Source organism: Gigantopelta aegis, chromosome 6 (genome assembly GCF_016097555.1).
Source record: "Gigantopelta aegis isolate Gae_Host chromosome 6, Gae_host_genome, whole genome shotgun sequence".
NCBI classification, from domain to species: domain Eukaryota; kingdom Metazoa; phylum Mollusca; class Gastropoda; order Neomphalida; family Peltospiridae; genus Gigantopelta; species Gigantopelta aegis.
In genome coordinates, this window is record NC_054704.1 from 74,892,618 (window position 1) to 74,913,976 (window position 21,359).

Below are 21,359 nucleotides of genomic sequence, written 5' to 3' on the forward strand. Positions count from 1 at the left end.
TTTCCGCCGAAATTGGGGTTGAACCGTTCCCGACGAAACATGTGGTTTTGAACCGCTTCCCGACGAACCATGTGGTGTAACGTCGCTTAACTAGGTGGGAAATCATCGCTCGTTGAGTCTTCGGCTGAAAGAACCCAAAACGATTTTCAAGAGACCTGAAACAGAGATATAATTGGAGCAAAGAACCTGAAAGTTTTGGAAAATACAACCCGAAAGTAATAAAATAGGTTAAAGTTTTGGTTTGTTTTTGTTTAACCACACTAAACACATTTGATTTATTATCATCTCTATTGGAGGTAAAAAATTTGGTAATTCAACAACTTTTAAGTTCATTCAGAGGAAACCCCCCCCCACCCTTACCTTTTCTATTATAAACAAGATTTTTAAGGCCCATTCCACAGACAGGATGCACACCACGGCCTTTGATTGTACCAGGCCCGTTTGGTGCCACTGGTTTGGAAAAAGGAAATACCCCAATGTGCAACCGAGGGGATCGGTCCTAGACCGACTCGCCCACAAAGCGAGCGCTTTACCACTGGGGCTCGTCCGAACCTACAAATAGGGTAAAACAGGCAAGTTAAGAAAGCAACTAAATCGGGCCTTTTGGTGTCGTGATTAGCCATCGGACCATTAAGGTCCTACGCAGCCACTGTACCGGAGCATCCCACCCAGAAGAGAATTTTAACACAACTCGATGGGTAGGAGTAAGACCACTACACCTCTTCTTTCTCCACTAACCACTGACAACAAAACCAATGAATCGGACAGACAGCCGAAATGCGAGGTGTGCCAGCGAAGATGTGCTTGAAACCCTTACGGAAATAAAGCAGCGAAAATAAGTTAAAGAAAAGAAAGTATATAAATGCGTAAGCAGGGCCGTACCCTCCGGGGGGGCAGGGGGGGCAGCTGCCCCCCCTGAGAATCTTGTCCTTTTTTTTTTTTTTATATATCTCCAGTAATAGCATAGAAATGTTTAATCTTTATAGTATGTTAAAAATTATTTATAAAATTATTGCCCCCCCATGGATTTTGAGTCAGGGGTAGCCCTGTACTTTTATGTCCCTGTACAATTTCTTTTTTATTTATATATAGAAAACTAACTTCGTTGTCTTTAACGATACCTTATTAATAATATCATCCTGTCATAGCATTTTTTTCTCGCTGGTAATCAGCTTTAATAGAGATTTTATTCGAGATTAGCGTAAAATGTCATTGGTGTTACCTGTCCCAAGCATAACACTATACATAACATGCACTGTTACAATATATATCAGAAGACATAACACTGAATACCTTTAATGTAATACGTACTGATGGCTGACTTACTAACTAAAGAAGGAATCTTGTAAATATTTTCCGTATTCAAAAGATGGTGGGCAATATAAGCTTGTCCCTGGAGTTTTATGTTATTGGTGTTGCTGTATATACTTATGAGAAAACAAAAGAAACAAAATGCTGGATGAAATATTCCACCGGTAGATATCGGCCATCGAACTTACTTCTCAAAAACATCAGACATATGAACAGTTGTGAATAGTTTTCTTTAAATGTCATGAATGTGTTGTCAAAATATAAAAGTAGGTTTATTCACTGTCATTGGTGTTACGATCGTATTTATGTAATGGTTAATAATTTTAAGAAACTTTTTGTATGTTATTATAGACATCGTATGTCTGTTACAGCATGCACGTTTTCAAGTTTCTCAACTTTCTTTAGAAAGCATGAATTAATTATGCACTTATTTGTCATCGGTGTTACCTGCCATTGGTGTTACCAGGTACTGAGTAACACCAATGACCATTAGTAATACCAATGACAATGCGTTTGAATAAGATGCCGTTTTCCTCGCTTTGCATATTTTTGAAGATGATTTGAAAATTAAACAGACTTGTGCAGCATCATAGCTGCATAATGGCACTTCGGGTAAAATAAATGTTTTGCTGGAATGTAAAGAGTATAACTTCAACGTCCCTAACTGCGTTATGCCTGGTTCGCGCAATTAACATCCGATTTGTTGTCGTCTGCTTGTCGTTCATTTGTGAGGTTTTTCTTCACAGTTAGTGAAGATTCTCTTTAACAACAAAATTCAGACAAGTAGGCATCTAAATACAAAACTTTACAAACCCCTAAAACCATTAAGTTTACTATAGTCCGTCCCATCCTTCTACAATTTAAGTGGGGGTTGTTGTTGTTGTTGTTTGTTGTTAATAATTCTAGTTTGGTTTGACGTAAGAAGACATGTAAATACTATTTTTGTGTCCAATTTATAAAACAATCGGCTCAGAAATAAATAGCATGTAGTAAATTTCACAGTATGAAAAAAGGCGTTCCCTGTGGAACCGTTGGTAAAACGCGGACCGGTCCGGAACGCTGAACAAACTGATTTTTTCCTTTAAAAAAAATAATAAAACAAAAACAAATTAAACAAAGTGTTCGTCCATTGTGCATAGTTCAGAAATATATATTTTAGCATGTAAATGTTTTTAAAAATTGAAAATGTCGAACGGCACATGCGCGAAAATGTTATTTTTCCAAATGCTAAACACAGTTAGATACTACTAACCTTTCCTGTTTAAGAGGTTAACTTTATCAAAAAGAAAAGTTAAAATCTTACCGAAAATGTATTGCCAAGTTGTAAGCAAATATCGGAAAAATACATTTCGTATGTTTTCATTTCCAATAAAGGCTATTTAAATTTTATTTTTGAAAAAATGAATATCATGCATTAAAATAGCTCTTTAGTTAAAAGGAAATAGTTAACTCTTTTGAATAATGACGCAGTTCTTATGATTTATTTCTTGAATAGTGACATAATTTGTTTGATTTTCTGTATAGTGTATGTACTGAAAACATTAGAATGACATCAGGTATTTATAAGGCGTCCTCGTTTTCTGAAAATATTTGGAACATTTAACGTAGAGTTTTGCAGCGCTTGCGTAAAAGCAAAAGTAGGATTACAACTTTTTACTCATTATTGGAAATACAAGTATATAGTAAAATAGATTTTGAGCCTTAATATAAACACGAAAATAACTACATAAATTAATGAATTAATAAATCTTTAATTTAATATTTAAACAAAATTAAAATTCTATATCTTAATTTAGTATATTTTTTAAACTGACCGGCTGTATCTTATCAATACAGAAACACACAATTATTCTAATAGGCCTTTAATAGTTGTAGGCTGAAGAAGAAAAAACTGAAAAAACACATTTAAGGAAATATTAATTTCATAGTTTTGCTAATAAGTAGTGTAATGGTAGTCTCAAAAATAATAGTATTTCCAGGATACAGTCTTGAATGTCATTGGTGTTACACATTGTCATTGGTGTTACTTGTTTTGTCATTGGTGTTACGCAAGGATATTTTAGCTGTCATTTCTCAAGAAACTTTATTTTTGAAATTTAAATTGTTTATTTAGGAAAGCATATCTTCTACCTTTATGACTTTGATGAAATGTATTTTGAAGGACTCCATATTTTCTAATAAATTAAAACTGCCACAGTGTATAATTTAAGTCGTATACAGAATATCCGTGTGGAAATGCACAATTACAACCTTGGATAGTTTTTAATTCTAAAGTTATCCATATATGTTATTAAGGACACCCAAATAACACATCCATGTGCTCTTGGTTACTATAAACCAATTGGATCAAACTGCTGAACTAGCCCACTTGTCCGGTAACACCAATGACATAATGAATTTGTTCATAGAGTAACACGTGTCTGCACGTGCAGGCCGATTACAGTTCTGCTTGGCCAGATATAATTTTATGTTTCTTTGTTCATCTATATTTATATCTTTTAATTGTTTTATGTTGAATTTGTATTTTGAAAAGTGTGTTTCTGTAGAATGACCCATGTATGTATGTAGGTAGGTAGGTAAGTAGATAGGTAGGTAGGTATGCGTATCTATGTCTTGTATGTATGTCGGTTTTGACTAGATATTATAGATATTAATTGGCACAGTGGGATAAAATCCTTTGTTTGCCCTCATAAATTGTCTCCATCGTCGTAGCTGGGACTCGAACCTAATGCACCGAATCGCCCGCAGTTCCCAGACCATTACGATTTCCGCTCGACCACAGGGACATTCTTTTAAAAAATATCAGTTAATACGTTGGGCCTACAAATCACACATACACACAGTGACACACACATACACATAGTGACACACACACACACATAGTGACACACACACATACAGTGACACCCCCACACTACTGGTGGTTAGTGGCCATCTCATGCCACATCGCGCCCTAATGCCAACATTAACCTTCGTTAATCCCCGAGTACTTGGAGGGCTTATCTCAATTTATGTGAAGGTACTCTCGGGGATAAAACCGGATCACGCGAGATTTATGTGTCATGGCAGGCGCTATCAGCCGTGATTGAGTACAACATGGTTTTCTGGTCGTCGGCTTCTCCCTGTGTCGGAAGGCTGAAATATCGTCGCTTAATGACTTGGGTCCAATAAACACATTAAACGCTTCGCTACCTGACATGGCGCTGTGTCAGATCATCCCGCTACTACATTAGCACACGTGTGTGCGACACCGCTCCCGTCCGGATGCGCTGTTTGCGCTTTAAGGTTGCAGTGTAGCAAATCAATTCATATTGCCGATAAGGTTGACGTTTACGAATAAAACGGATATTTACAAATTACAGCTAGCAGCCTATCAACAAACACCTAGACAGTACACCAATAAAAAAAAGTGTGGCACATCACATTATTTCACGTCTACCTGCAAGAAAATGTGTGTGTGTGTGTGTGTGTGTGTGAGAGAGAGAGAGAGAGAGAGAGAGAGAGAGAGAGAGAGAGAGAGAGAGAGAGAGAGAGAGAGAGAGAGTAGGTGGAGTGGGGTGGGGTCACATACCATTTAAGTGATTTCATTTTTATTAACAACTCATTTTTGTTGAAAATCGCAGTTACATTTGGGGGTTTTTTTGGGGGGGGTTTTTTGGGGGGGTGGAGGGGGTATTTATTTATTAGCAATAGATATTAGTATTTGCACAAATAATCAATGACACTGCCAATCAAAGTCGCAATTGTTTCTACTCCGTAACTTTGACACAGAACTTTCTTCTATGGTACAATGCCACCTTAATACAAACAAGAGTCTAAAACCATTCAGATAGTTCTTGGCTGTAGTCAGAGCGCCAACTGGCAGATAAACAGTTTATTACTATCAGCATAGTTGAAATGGAGATTATTTTTTTTTTAAACGCGTAGGGGAGGGGACGAGAATATTGGTAACATTGGCGATGACATAGGCTAAGCCAGTGGGTGGGCGTGTATGAACCTTAAGTGGATATGCACACAGACATAATGTTTGGATTGGATTACTAGAACTTCACATCCACACTCCCACCTCTACACAGTAGTGTATTTGCCATTTCGGGTACTGACATGTCATTCCCGCAGTGTGTTGCACTTCCTCGTTCATTTACTACTTTGGATTATTAGATAATTATTTGAGGAACTGAATCAAGCCCAGGGATAAATAAAATAGCCATCCACTTCCCAACTATAACTTCCGTCCTGGACTCAGTCAATGGTTATGTCTGAGACTAAGCCCATGAAGCTTAAGTTGATATGGACACTGAAATAATGTTTGGATTGGATTACAAGAAGTTCTCATCTACACTCCCACCCCGTAACGTATTGGCCATTTCGGGTACTGACATGTCATGCCCGCAGTGTGTTGCACTTCCTCTTGCATTCAATGTTGTGGGCCCCATTCTTAGCGCTAACATCGCTTCGTAAAAGGGGGCCCTGTATTGTATTTATATACGTTTGCTCAGTAGTGTGAGTCTATGAGAACGTGAATACAAAATATCCCTGGCTGCTAATGGAAAATCAGTCTTGGACAAAACTTTAAGGCGAAATCAGAAGTTGTGTCTGTGACAGGTATGCTTGAACAGTTCTCTGATGGATAGGGCTTCCACGAGTCCAAAATATTGGACTCGAGTACTTGAGGGTCAAACTCGTTCCCGACCCGAGTACTAGATGATAATGATACTAAGGAATACAGTAAAATGGCATTATACATCTTAATTCCAGCGCTGAACACGATTCCCAGATCATGTCATTGTATTGCATTCCACACATACAACTTTTGTTTTCCTTTCATATCTCATCTATAATGTAACCGGCGGCAAGCATGCGGCAAAATGACGTAAAAATACAATACTATTAACTGAGAGTGTTCTTCCTTGCACGGGTACTCGAGTCCTGTGAACGGACTCGAGTCTTGTAAGACTGGGCCCGTGCCCGAGAACTCGTGGAGACACTAGTGATGGAAGCATGCCAAAAGTTATCCACGCCACACATCGTATGATGAAAAAATGCTAAAGGTTTTCTCTTAAGACTACGTGTCAGAATTACAAAATACGTGTCAGCCAGTAGGCGATGATTAATTAATCAATGTGCTATAGTGGTGTTGTTAAACAATACAAACGTCATACGGACTGTGTATTGTGCGCTTATGTACTTTTCTCCTTATAGATCAAACGCCTATTTCTGTTGATAGGAAGATGAAAAAGAACATTATTTTGAAACAATATAAAGTGATGCTTTTGTTATACAACTAGCTTTAGGAGGAAGACTTCTACTTCAAACATACACAAATTTGCTAAAAATTGAAATAACAAAACCTCGTACATTTTAGAAAATGAATTATACATCAAGTGTCTTGGTTTGCTTCCATGCTTTTTTTTAAGAATAAAGGTATTGAATAGAAATTTTTAATATAACAGCTAAAACGTAGGCTTTAAATGATTGAACAGGACTATAGTGACGATATATAGATCGTGGTCATTCAGTACCTCGCATGTGGTAAGAAAAAAGAAATTTGTGAAGACAAATGAATGTCACGGGGCTTTTAGTAGCCTATAAATATTATGTTAACAAACTAACCAGTGTTAATGGTTCGACAATTTGATAAGCCATTGAAATTAGCAGTTGATGCGAGTGACATTGGCACGGGGGTCTGTACTGGCGTGAGAGGTTAAACAAGACATGGGAAATCTTTCGTGTTATTACTCAAAGAAATTCAATTCAGAAGAAAGCTCTGACTTGGTTGAAGGACAGGACATATCCCAATGGTAAAGCGCTTGCCTGACGCGCGGTCGGTTTAGGATCGACCCAGTCGGGGTGCCCATTGGGTTATTTCTCCTTTCAGCCAGTGCCTACGACTGGTATATCAAAAGCCGTGGTATGTGTTCCCCTGTCTGTGGGATGGTGCATATAAAAGATTCCTTGCTACTAATAGAACAAATGCAGTGGGTTTCCTCTCTAAGACTATATGTCAAATTACCAAATGTTTGACATCTAATAGCCGATGATTAATAAAACAATGTGCCCTAGTGGTGTCGTTAAACAAAACAAACACATTTTAACGGATTTGGCTGTTTACGGGTATGGAAGCACGACACATTTAACCTATTTTAACTTCGGTCGTATAGTTAATTAGAGAAAAAAAAACCCGCTGCAGACAATCCATGAGCTACTCATTTCGATATGCACTATTCCACAGACAGGATAGTACACACCACAGCCTTTGTTAAACAACTCGTGGATTACTGGCTGGAACGAGAAATAGCCCAATGGATCCACCGACGAGTATCGATCGTAAACCAACCGCGAATTACGCAAGCACTTTACCACTGGGTTAGTCTGAGCAGGGGATATGGACAATGTTTGATTCCGTTAGGAAACTGTTCGAGTATTTGAGATGGTAAGAAGGAAGGAAGGAAATGTTTTATTTAACGACGCACTCAACACATTTTATTTTACGGTTATATGGCGTCAGACATATGATTAAGGACCACACAGAGATTGAGCTGGGAAACCCGCTGTCGCCACTTCATGGGCTACTCTTTTCGATTAGCAGCAAGGGATCTTTTATATGCACCATCCCACAGACACATACTACGGCCTTTGATATACCAGTCGTGGTGCACTGGCTGGAACGAGAAATAGCCCTATGGGCCCACCGAAGGGGATCTATCCCAGACCGACCGCGACTCAAGCGAGCGCTTTACTACTGGGCTACATCCCGCCCGAGATAGTAAGAACTCTGATGGATATTAAGTCTTTCAATTAGAAGAAACTCTTATGAACTCTCGTTAGTGGAAGACTAGTTCAGTTAGTAAGAACTCCAACAGACATTCGTTAGTGGATGAGTATTGCAGTTAGTAAGAACTCCAACAGACACTCGTTAGTGAATTGGTACTGCAGTTAGTAAGAACTCCAACAGACACACGTTAGTGAATGAGTACTGCAGTTAGTAAGAACTCCAACAGACATTGGCTAGTGAATGAGTACTGCAGTTAGTAAGAACTCCAACAGACATTCGCTAGTCAATGCGTACTGCAGTTAGTAAGAACTCCAACAGACATTCGCTAGTGAATGAGTATTGCAGTTAGTAAGAACTTCAACATACATTCGCTAGTGAATGAGTATTGCAGTTAGTAAGAACTCCAACAGACATTCGTTAGTGAATGAGTATTGCAGTTAGTAAGAACTCAGATGGACATTAGTGAATGAGTATTGCAGTTAGTAAGAACTCAGATGGACATTAGTGGATGAGTAATTGAACGAGTAAGAACTCTGATGTATGTTATTTAGTGGATTAGTAGAGATACGCTAGTGAGAACTCTGATGAGTATCCAGTGGCGGATCCAGAAAATTAATTTAGAGGGGCCCCAGTGACATGAGGTGGAATGCCAAAGGAACTTTGGGAGAGGTTTGGATGGGGATCGTAAAATAATGAAAATTAATAAATAATAAAATTATAACTATCGCAAAATTTAGGGGGGGGGGGCGGGCCCCTGCCCCCCGATCCGCCTCTAGTATCAGTTAGTGTCTGTGTCTATCAGTTAAGAAGTCTACTGTTGGAAGATTGTTTACGTTGAGTTGATCTTGTTTTGTCTTACATTACCATACAAAGTCATACATTACCATACAATGTGGTTATAGGTATACAGTGAATGCAGAAAACTACGTACAACACCATTAAAATATTATCTTGTTTCCCACTCATAATTAAATCCCCCAATTTTTTAAAAATAAACCATATCCATCACATGGAATAATAAATAACTTTTAATTGTTTGTATCGGTCCAGATTAGCTTCAAGAAATTCTATTCTCGGACTAGAGACTATTCGTCACAGTCTCCTCCTGTCTGTGAATCAAATTATTTTAGTAAACTAGCTAAATCAAACCTGGCCTATTAGACCGGCGACTTAAAATATGTGGTAATTTGTGGTAACCCCGGTGAATTGGCTAATATGTCCCACTGATTCATGATGACAGTATCGAAATAAGAAGAATTGATGAGAGCGTGACATACTAAGTCGGATAAAATACTCTCTCTCTCTCTCTCTCTCTCTCTCTCTCTCTCTCTCTCTCTCTCTCTCTCTCTCTCTCTCTCTCTCTCTCTCTCTCTCCTCTTCCCCCATCCCCCCATTAACTCTGTGAAATCGAAACAGAAAACAACATGTACTCGTTGATCGCCTTGCTGCCCGCTCTGGACGTTAATTGACGCCGCTGATTTATACTAGTCTAATTAATTTTGATGAATTGGACCTGTAAATTATGTGTAAGAGTCTTCAGTCGTGTTCTCGGTATTCAGGGTCTATCAAAGACAGACACACGGCGGCCGGCTAAGACAGGATTTAACCGGTTATTATTCCACTCTCACGGCCACGAGTCTCCAGCTGGCTTCGATATCCTCGCGATGAAAACATCGCTATATAAAACTCGAGGGTTCGCTATAAACAAATGACATTTATTGGGGGTAAGCTGGATATTAGACATTATTAAGATAACCGGGTTATTAAACGTCATTGAAATACAGGTAGCTTGTTAGCTCCACATTAAAATAATACAGCTTATTAGACCTCGTTAAAACAGTTTTTTAGACCCCGTTAAAACAACCAGGTTATCTAGATCCCATTAAAACAACACGTTTGCGAGACCCTATTACAATAGCTAGCTTATTGGACGTCTTAAAATAACCAACTTATTAGATCCCATTAAAACAACCAGTTTGTGGGGGCCCATTAAAATAACTAGCTTATTAGACCCCATTAAGATACCCAGCTCATTAGACCCCATTAAAATAACCAACTTATTAGACCCCATTAAAATACCCAGCTCATTAGACCCCATTCAAATAACCAGCTTGTTAGATCCCATTAAAACAACCAGTTTGTGGGACCCCATTAAAACAACTAGCTTATTAGACCCCATTAAACTATCTATCTTATTGGACCTATTAAAATAACCAACTTATTAGCCTCCATTTAAAAATAAACAAACAGCTTATGAAGCCACATAAAAACAGCCAACTTATGAGACCCTATTAAAACAGCCAAATTATGAGAACCCATTAAAATAATCAGCTTATTAAACCACATCAGAATAACTACATTTCTATACCATATTAAACTGAAAAGATTACTGGAACACAATTAAAATAACTATAGTCCTTCCCAATGGGAACGCTTTTTCATACTATGGAATTTAGTATAAGTTATTTACATCTGAGCCGAATGATTTTTAAATTGTACCCAAACATAGTATTGGTTTGGGGTTGTTTTTTTTGGTCATTTCCAAAACACTTTTACTTTTTTCTTACGTCAAACCAAACTGAAATTATTTACAAAAAAAAACCTCAACAACATTTTTGTTGGAGGATGGGACGGACTATAGCTCTCTAGAACACATTAAAATAATTAGCTCTCTAGACCACATTAAAATAACTAGCTTATTAAACTCCAATTAAAATAATGACAGCTTATTAATTAGACTTCATGAAAATAAACACCTTATTGGGTGGCATTGAAATGCCTAGAATATTATATTCTGATACCATTTAAAATAATTAGCTTATTATACACCATAAAAATAGCTAATTCGAACATCAATAAATTATTAGCTTCTTAAAAGCCACTAGAATAACTATCTTGTTATAACATATTAAAATTGTTAATTTGAGTACAGTATCATGACTAATAGCAGCATATGCAAATAGCCAGCTTCTTAAACCCATTACTATAACTAGCTTATTAAACGCATCAAGATAGCCAATTTTATTAAACTGAAGTGGAAGATATTCCAAAATCTCTTGATATATCCAACTCGTCCGGCCTTGACCTTATTAGCAACAGATTACTAAAATTATTAGCTAAAGAACTTTCATTTCCCCTAACTGGAATATTTATCATTGTATCAATCCTGTGGCTTGTAAAATTCAGTCCCGATAAAAGTGAAGCCAAGACTTCCAGTCGTAAAAAAGATAATAATCTTTAGGTTATAATATTTGCTTTTTAATATTTATTATTATTATTTATTCCACTACCCACTTTCTTTTGTTTACTTTGAATTCTATCTCATTTCTTCCGGATCTGACAACGTCTTATATCTTTCAACTACCTTCGCTGTCCACCTCCACAGTCCAGTCATTGTCTCTCCAACCACGACATGTCCTTGTCAAGAGACTATCCGGGCCACATACCAGTTACGTCTCATCAGCTTTAGCTGTGGGCTAAGTCTGACCACTTGGAGAATGTTCAGTAGTTACTTCTGACATTGCTAAGAGGAACTTGTAACCAACTACTATGGTCACCTGCTACCGACGGTCGTTAGTTAGTGCATTGGGTCAGACCAGCTTTATTAGCAACAAAGGACGATGATGTCAGGTGGGTGCAGGGAAGTACACAGAGACTGCACCCGTGGAGGAAGATGGTGATAGAGGAAACTGACAGACAGGGTCGAAACAGATTGAAATCGTGGGAGAAACTGGAAAGTTTTTTTTGTTTTTTTAAATTAAGATAATAAGGATGATAGGCAAAGGGTGATAGATGACAAAGATGAATGAAAGTGTGAGCCGGCTTTGACGGGATATGAATCAGCCGTCAGCTTGATTGTCCAGCAGCTTATCCACCAGACCATGGAGCTCACTTTAGGTTACTTTTAGATAATGTACATATATCAGAGGTTGAGGTTCACCTTTGGGCCTTATCTTCCAGAACTCTGGTGAATAAGACTGTCACATATAAAGCATTGTCGATAAGGCCAGTAACATGATAAATGTCTCCGTTCGTTTAAATATAAAATTATGGAACAATACATTGTCAGATATTAGAAATTTCTCTTCATTAAATATATTAAATAAATAAATAAATAAAAAAGTACCCCGTAGTACCATGTTATGTCTCTGAAAGTGACAAAAGGCAACATATTCTACATAATCAACTTCGTTTGGGTAACAATGACTTGAAATTCTTACCTATGTACGACATGTAAGTGTTAGCTATTTTACGCTTTTGTCCAATATATCCAATGTAGTAATACCCATTGACCCAATTATTGTAAGCTTAACTGCTATACTTTACTATCTGGTGATCCAAACCTCAGTGTTCAAGAAGATATTTCTGTATTTAAATCGGTTCAGAACGTCCTTATAAATAGCAAGCGTTTCGAGAATAATTAACCATTCTTAATCTATACTGTTTGTGCGTCACTACTTTTCTATCCTTGTCTTCGCTTCATGTTAGTTGTGATGGAAATGTTTTATATCTTTCCTTTCTGTCGTCTTTTTCTTGTTCCAACCAGTGCTACGCAACTGGTCAAAGGCCGCGGTATGTTCTTTCCTGTCTTGGAAAAGTGCATATAAAAGATCTCTTGCTACACTGGGACAATTGTAGCGGGTTTCCTCTGATGACTACGAGTCAGAATTACCAAATGTTTGGCATCCAATAGCTGATGATTAATTAATCAATGTGCTCTAGTGATGTCGTTGAACAAAACAAACTTTAACTTAATTTACTAAATATGTGTAAGTTTATTGCAACAGGTTAACTGCTCTTTAAGCAATATGTGTATTATATACTAGTATGTTAAATGTAAAGATTGGCCTTAATATAGGCATCAGCCTGGTGGCTAATCTCAAACCGCTGTGTTTGATTGCAGAATAAAACATTGTTTAAACCTAGTTGTAGAACACGTTAAGCAATATGTGTATTATATACTAGTATGTTAAATGTAAAGATTGGCCTTAATATAGGCATCAGCCTGGTGGCTAATCTCAAACCGCTGTGTTTGATTGCAGAATAAAACATTGTTTAAACCTAGTTGTAGAACACGTTAAGCAATATGTGTACTATATACTAGTATGTTAAATGTAAAGATTGGCTTTAATATAGGCATCAGCCTGTTGGCTAATCTCAAACCACTGTGTTTGATTGCAGAATAAAACATTGTTTAAACATAGTTGTAGAACACGTTGAGGAAACCAGGCGTTTGGAAATTAAATTATTCTGCCATTGAGTGACACATTTCAGGAAGTGTTCTATCTTCTAGCCCACCCGCGAAAAGCAAAAATGTGGGCTGGATCTGTCTTATTTATACCTCACAGCGTTTATAATTACATTCTATTGCCATATATCGTATTATACATTTAATTATATTAGTAGATCCCAATACGCCAACGCAAATACAGGTAAGAAAACTAGTATAACAGACCACCTTAAAGTAATGATCAATTACTGTATTGGACCGCATCAAAAGGTATATAAAATACATGTCTATAGAGAAACTATGACATTTACAAACTGGATTGCAATACACACATTTATGTAACTGATTGTATTGAGTAACTATACGAAGCAAAACCGATTTTAAAATCAGCCACATAATTAAAGCCACTTTTCGAGGCACGTACTTGTATGTATTTCGCCTAAAATGCATTTGGAGCTCTTACAGGTAGTACTAAACCAAATAACTTCCGGCTGGGTCAAAGTTCGAGGTGCACCCAACTTTTGATAGAGAAGTGAACACCACAAGTCCTGTGATTGGTTATAAATGTGAGTGTGTTGGTTGTAAAAAGTAATAATTTCATCTGGGTAAAACAAATGTGCAATTTTATTTCATCTAGTACCAATGTGTCAAATAGCCTTGTGCTTGAAACATGTATGGGGTAGCTGTAAAAAAAAGTACTCGAATTTTGTGCGAAAGTAGGGTAGTCATAGACGCTACCCGTTATCTCAGAAACGAGCAGCTTGACCCCCATTTTTTTCTGATTCACTTTAAGTGTAAGGGGTGGTAGTATTTATATCCGTGGCGTTTATGTCGGTTGATACGTTGCAGGTAGGAGTTTTAGCCACATATGTTACTATTGTCGTCTATGGGATTTGATTTGGTAGTATACACCCAACAAATACAATGTTATTTGACATAGTAGTATGAAAAGTAAAGTTTGTTTTATTTAACGACGTCAGTAGTATGAAATAAAATTGCTTGCATTAAATTACCCAGATAAAACATATTTTGACAACAAACACTGACCAACAGCAGGACTGGTAGTACTGACTGTTCTATTAAAGGTTTTTAATTACGTTTTGAACTTTGATTCAGCCGAAATGTTATTTGATATAATGACCCCTGCGCGTGCTGTAACCTCACCGTGGTGCAGGGGTGTAACATCCTCTTTGAGAATGGCTAATACAGCACAAATAAATTTTGAGTAAAAGTCAGTATCTATCTGTGATATTTGTGTTTTTGCACGGTTCTTTACATTGCGTTTTTGTTTAAATCTTGAATTTTTATATTGATTATCACTTTATTTGTTTGCATCACCATAGTTTGACACCCAGTAGCCGATGTATTTTTCGTGCTGGGGCGTCGTTAAACATTCATTCATTCATTTCATTCATTCATTCATTCATTTTCAACATATTTTCGTATTTATATCCAATTAAGGTTCAAGCACGCTGTTCTGGGCACACACCTCAGCTTTCTGGGATGTCTGTCCAGGATATTGGGTTAGTTGTTAGTTGGTTACTGGTTATAGAGAGAGAAGAGGGTGTAGTGGCTTTACGCCTACCCACTGAGCCATTAAGAACTCGCTCTGGGTTGGAGCCGGTACCGGGCTGCGAACCCTGTACCTACCAGCCTGTAGTCCGATGGCTTAACCACTACGCCACCGAGGCCGGTATTCATTCATTTGACATAATGATACCAGGTCTAGTGCTTATAAACGCTTCTTAGTCTAGACTCGAGACTAATAAAGTCTGAGTCACTAATGTCATGACAACGCCATACAAAATCGTATGTGTTTGACGACATTAAAGATTGAATCTGGACTCTAACAATTTTGTAAGCACGGGCCCAGTGCCGTTGTTAGGAGGCCGAGCGCTCGTGAACAATTTGACTAGTACCATCGTCTTTTATCGTCTTTTATCACGTTCATTACAGGTTAGGTGCTAAAACCAGTCGAAGTTCAGCCAGCCATTTGTCGCTAACGCTAGACTGATTTTTACGCTACACATTAAACCGACTGACCACTTCTGGAATCCGTCAAAATAGTTTGCAAACGTTTAGCGGGAGAAAAAAAAAGAAGAAAAAAAAAAAAGAAAGAAAGAAAAAACAGCTGGCTGAACTTGGACTTGATATAACACACGATGATTTTCTGCACCAAATCTAACTACTTTTTTTCTTATTGCCTGATAATTGTGTTCCGCGCTACAAATCCAATGGTTGGGAGAGTTAAGCTGAACAGAGTAAGTTGGTTTTACTTTTCAATGGTTAAAGCTCACATAAATCGCGAAGCCAGTTAAAGTACTATTCTGTTTAAGAGCCTCTAAAAAAAGAAAGAACGAAAAACCATCCAAACATCGTTGGAAACTAAAAAAAAAAAAAAAAGCCAAAACTTTATTGACGATTTCCTGGTCACCGAAGAACGTCCGCCATTTTCATGCTACTGTGGAACATTTGTTATAAATCTGATTCTGAAAACGGCGACTGAAAACCATCCAGTATCCAGTGAAAATTGTAGATCGTTAACGTTAAAACACTAAAAGCTTTGAATGTTTTGTGTTTTTTATATACACCTTTTATCAATTTAATATGTCGATTTACTCGTAGCGCACGCCTCGGTACTTTGTCGAATGATTTAAGTGCAGCGCGAAGCAGCGTTCAGTAATGAAAACAGCGAAAAAGCCAGCTTGTGATATGAGTGTAATCGTCTGCTTATATGACTCGTCACTGACACACACTGTAAAGGATCCAATGGACAGACAATCAATGTATAGAGGAAGGGTAAATAAAGCATCGCGATTTTGTCCATCACAGTCAACAAATTTTTTAATTTATTTTTACAAGAGTTATCGACCGTCAGTGAAAAAAAAATGTCCGACCCATCTTCCGTGTTTTTGTTGAATAGTGATCACATTACACGTTATATTACACGGTTCGCTAACTACATCTGGTTATTCTTTTATTCATCGAAACCGTGTGACATTCTAACCATTTCATGTGAACTTGATATTACTACTTATTGTATTCTATAAAGAGGGGCGGGACTTAGCCCAGTAATGAAGCGTGCACGGCTGATGCGTGGTCGGTACTGGGATCGATCCCCGTTGCTCCACAACTAGTGTTAAAGATCCCTTGATTGCTAATTGGAAAAGATTGGCTCATTGTGTGGTGGTAGCGGGTTTCCTTTCTAATTATCTGTGTGGTCCGATGCCATATCACCGTAATTAAAATATGTTGATTTTGTTTGTTTTGTTTAACGACACCACTAAAACACATTGATTAATTAATCATCGGCTAATGGATGTCAAACATTTGGTAATTCTGACTTGTAGCCAGTAGAGGAAACCCGCTACATTTTTTTCTAATTCAGAAAGGGATCTTTCATATGCACTTTCCCACAGACAGGAAAACACACATCACGGGCTTTGTTTACTTGTGGTGCACTGGTTGGAACCAGAGGAAACCCAATTAGCTGAATGGATCCATCGAGGTGGTTCGATCCTGCAACACAAGTACCTCAACCGAACACTCAACCGACTGAGTAAATCCCTCCCCCTAAAATGTGTTGAATGAATGAATGAATGAATGAATGAATGAATGTTTAACGACACCCCAGCACGAAAAATGCATCGGCTATTGGGTGTCAAACTATGGTAATGCAAACAAACAAGGTGATGATCAACATCAATATAAAAATTCAAGATTTAAATAAAAGCAGTGTAAAGAACTGTGCAAAAATACAAATATCACAGATAGATACTGACTTTTACTAAAAATTTCAATTTGTGCTGTATTGGCCAATCTCAAAGAGAATGTAACACCCCTGCACCATGATGAGGTTACAGCAATGCATCGTTAAATAAAACATTCCTTCCTTTCTTCTTTTATATTCAATAAAGGTTCAAGCACATTGTCCAGGTAACTAACTGGATTTTTTGTCAAGGACAGTGGTTTAATGGTTAGTCGTTAGTGGTTGGAAAGAGAAGGCCCGTAATTAGGATAAGTTGAGGTTAATCCTTATGCAATAAAATATATATTTCGGTCAATCAGAGAAAAGTCGGTTTACTGGCCTTACACCTCTCCGGTATTGGGTTGCGAACCCAGTACCTACTGGCCTTAAGACCGATAGTCAACCAATACGGCATTTACTGTTATTTGTTATGACGAGCATCGTTTGTGTGGTGAGGTACGGTGGGAGTGGGAGATGGGAAAGGAGGGGGTCGTGAAGCTAGGAGCGGTGTAAAAGGGAAATGCGGAGGGGTGTCCTTACCTTTGACAAACAGCATGTACAAGACGAGGATGGCGAAACTGCACTTCCATATACATTCCAACAGACGAGGCATGCTGTTTCCTGTAAGAAACCAGACAGAGTTCAACAAGAGAAACATGGTTTTAAATAGTAGTTACCTATATCAGAGAGACAGACGGAGAGAGAAAGAAAGAGAAAGAGAGACGGAGACAGAGGCAGGCAGAGAGAAACAGAGAGAGAGAGAGAGAGAGAGAGAGAGAGAGAGAGAGAGAGAGAGAGAGAGACAGACAGACAGACAGACGGACGGAAAGAGAGACAGGCAGACAGAGAGAAAGATGTTTGTTTTGTTACACGACAGATTGATTTACTTTTTTTATTTTATTGGATGTCTGACATTTGCTAATTCTAATATGTACTCTTCAGAGGAAAACCGCTACATTTTCACATTTGCCAGGGATCATCTATATGTCACTCCCACAGACAGGACAACACATACCACGGCCTTTGATATATCAGTCTCGGGGTACTGGTTGTCACGGATAAAACCCCATTCAGAGAATGGGTCCACCAAGTTGGAGAGAGAGGGAGATAGACACACACACACACGCACACACACGCACACACAGACAGACAGACAGACAGACAAATACAGAGAGAGATAGAGAGAGAGAGTGAGAGTGAGAGACGGAGATAGAGAAAGACGGAGATAGACAGAGGGAGAGAGAAGGGAGGGAGGGAGTAAGAGGGAGGGGGAGAGACACTGAAACAGACTGAGAGACAGATACTGCGAGACAGACAGCCAGAAATAAAGACACATCGGCAGGCACACAGACCCACAGACACATAAACACATTGACAGATGTGGTAATAAATATATTGCTTTAAGCAGCGTGTACTATTCTCGGACACTTTTACAACGAATTCACTTTAAAATTAATATTATCTTGTAACTGTAACGCTAGTGCTGGCGTTCGAACACGTTATATCGTGGTTAAGAGCTTACACCAAACACTCGTTGTCGCAATCAAACCCATTCTGTCAGACCACTGGAGAGAGACCGGAAATAACTTCATTTTAAGCAGACGGCAAAACGCGAAGATTCGTTTAAATACTTTTATCAAATAACGACGTCACTTAGGAGTGGCGCAAAACGTATTACTGGTGAAGCTGACAACAAGCAAGTGCTGAGTCCCAGTCAGAAGCACACGCAATTTGCCATGATCACATTTACTGAAGCTCAATCAGCACCATTTTGTCAAATTAGAAGAAATGTGTTCACGGATTACTTCTTTAAGCGGCACAGACAACATTTAAATGGATACTTAAGGAGTCGACAATCCGTACAACAGTAAATAAAGCAGACTGCAAACGCAGCACATTGCGACACACAGCACACTAGAGACAAACTCATTATAATGCCGACACACAGCATACTACAAACACATCATATTGCTGATACACAGCACACTACAGACAAACTCATTATAATGCCGACACACAGCATACTACAAACACATCATATTGCTGATACACAGCACACTACAGACAAACTCATTATAATGCTGACAAACAACACACTACAAACACATTATAATGCTGACAAACAACACACTACAAACTCATTATAATGCTGACAAACAACACACTACAAACACATTATAATGCTGACACGCAGCACACTACAGACAAAGTCATCATAACACACAGCATATTACAAACACATCACAATTCTGATACACAGCACACTACAGACAAACTCATCATAATGCCAACACACAGCATATTACAAACACATCACAATGCTGATACACAGCACACTACAGACAAACTCATCATAATGCTGACCAACAAAACACTACAAACACATCACAATGCTAATACACAGCACACTACAGACAGACTCATCGTAATGCTGACAAACAACAAACTACAAACACATCATAATGCTGATACAAAGCATACTACAAACTCATAATAATGTAGACAAACAGCACACTACTGATAAACGGTACATTGCGACACGCAGCACACTACAGACACAATTATTATAATGCTGACAAACAACACACTGCAAGCACATCATAATGCCGACACACAGCATACTAAAAACACATCATAATGCCGACATACAAGCATGCTAAAAACACATCATAATGTCAACAAACCGCACACTTCTGACAAACACTGCAAGCACATCATAATGCCGACACACAGCATACTACAAGCACATCATAATGCCGACACACAGCATACTACAAGCACATCATAATGCCGACACACAACACACTTCTGACAAACAGTACATTACATACAAACAAATCAATATGCTGACAAACAGCACACACTGCGTACTGCTTAACAAATACAGCAAACTGCTAACAAACACACAATATTTATAATATATGGGATTGGTCGATAGACGTATAGTCTATATAATATAAAGACCTTTCTCTACATTATTCAACTTAATATTGTACAGTTAGACAAACGTGGACGGCAGTCAGTTATACAAACAAGAATCTTATTAACATGTTTAAGGATTCTGTCAATATTATTACCTTTTGTGTCCGAAACAAATACAACAAATGTAAATATTACGCTTGTATCCCATTTAAAATAGATGTGCTTATATCTAAATTAAAACCAGAGAAAAGAGAAGAACAAAGAAGAGAAGAGAGGATGGTTTTATCATATCAGACAATGAAATGTTGAACTGGTTTGAAAGTTAACTGTTTTTATGTAATGTTAAATTCGATTCGCCAAATAATGTGTTGGTGTTTATATGATTTAATCTAGCTAAGTAGGTTTGGCGGTCTCTATTGTGTGTGTGTGTGTGGGGGGGGGGGGGGGGGGGCGCAAAATAGTAGGAACTGTTCCGAATATTCCACAACTGGTGTAACAAAGGCCGTGGTATGTACTATCCTGTGGCCCATGAAGTGGCGACAGCGGGTTTCCTCTCTCAATGTCTGTGTGGTCCTTAACCATGTGTCTGACCGTAAATAAAATGTGTTGAGTGCGTCGTTAAATAAAAAAAACATTTCCTTCCTTCTTTTCTTTAACATAATCACAACAGAATATATACATTATATCCAGTATACATCTGATAAATAAGCAATACTGTCGATAAATACAACAGGCTATCAATAAATACAGCACGCTTTCGATAAAGACAACACACTGCCTATAAGTTTAGCATATTGCCAATCAAATAACATAATATCGATAAATGCAGCACACTGTCGATAAATACAGCACTCTTTTGATAAATATAGCACACTGTCAACAAAATACAGCACGCTGTCAATAATTATAATACACTGTCGATAAGTAAGGCATATTGCTGATACATACAGTATATTGCCGATAATTGCTAGCACATACAACTACATACTATCAACACATACAGCATACTGCAAATACATACAATATACTGCAAACACATATAACATAATGCCAATACATACAACATGCTGTCAATAAATACAGCACATTACTGATAAACAAGGAATACCGCTTATATATACACACGCTGCCGAATGAATGATTGAATGTTTAACGACACCCCAGCACGAAAAATACATAGGCTATTGGGTGTCAAACTATGGTAATGCAAATAAATAAAGTAATGATCAACATCGATATAAAAATTCAAGATTTAAACAAAAACAGTGTAAAGAACTGTGCAAAAACACAAATATCACAGATAGATACTGAATTTTACTCAAAATTTCAATTTTGTGCTGTATTGGCCATTCTCAAAGAAAATGTTACACCCT

At 37.9% G+C, this 21,359-nt stretch overlaps 1 long non-coding RNA gene across 1 annotated transcript in view; it reads right to left on the reverse strand.

Annotated features, from left to right (window-relative positions):
* Positions 1-85: 85 nt before the first annotated feature.
* The window catches only part of LOC121373912, a 68,328-nt gene continuing 47,054 nt past the window's right edge, over positions 86-21,359 (reverse strand). Inside the window, exons 2-3 of the long non-coding RNA XR_005958151.1 lie at positions 17,605-17,685; positions 86-124 (exon numbers count right to left, since the gene is read on the reverse strand). This is a non-coding gene — a long non-coding RNA (uncharacterized LOC121373912). The remainder of the gene's footprint in view (positions 125-17,604; positions 17,686-21,359) is intronic.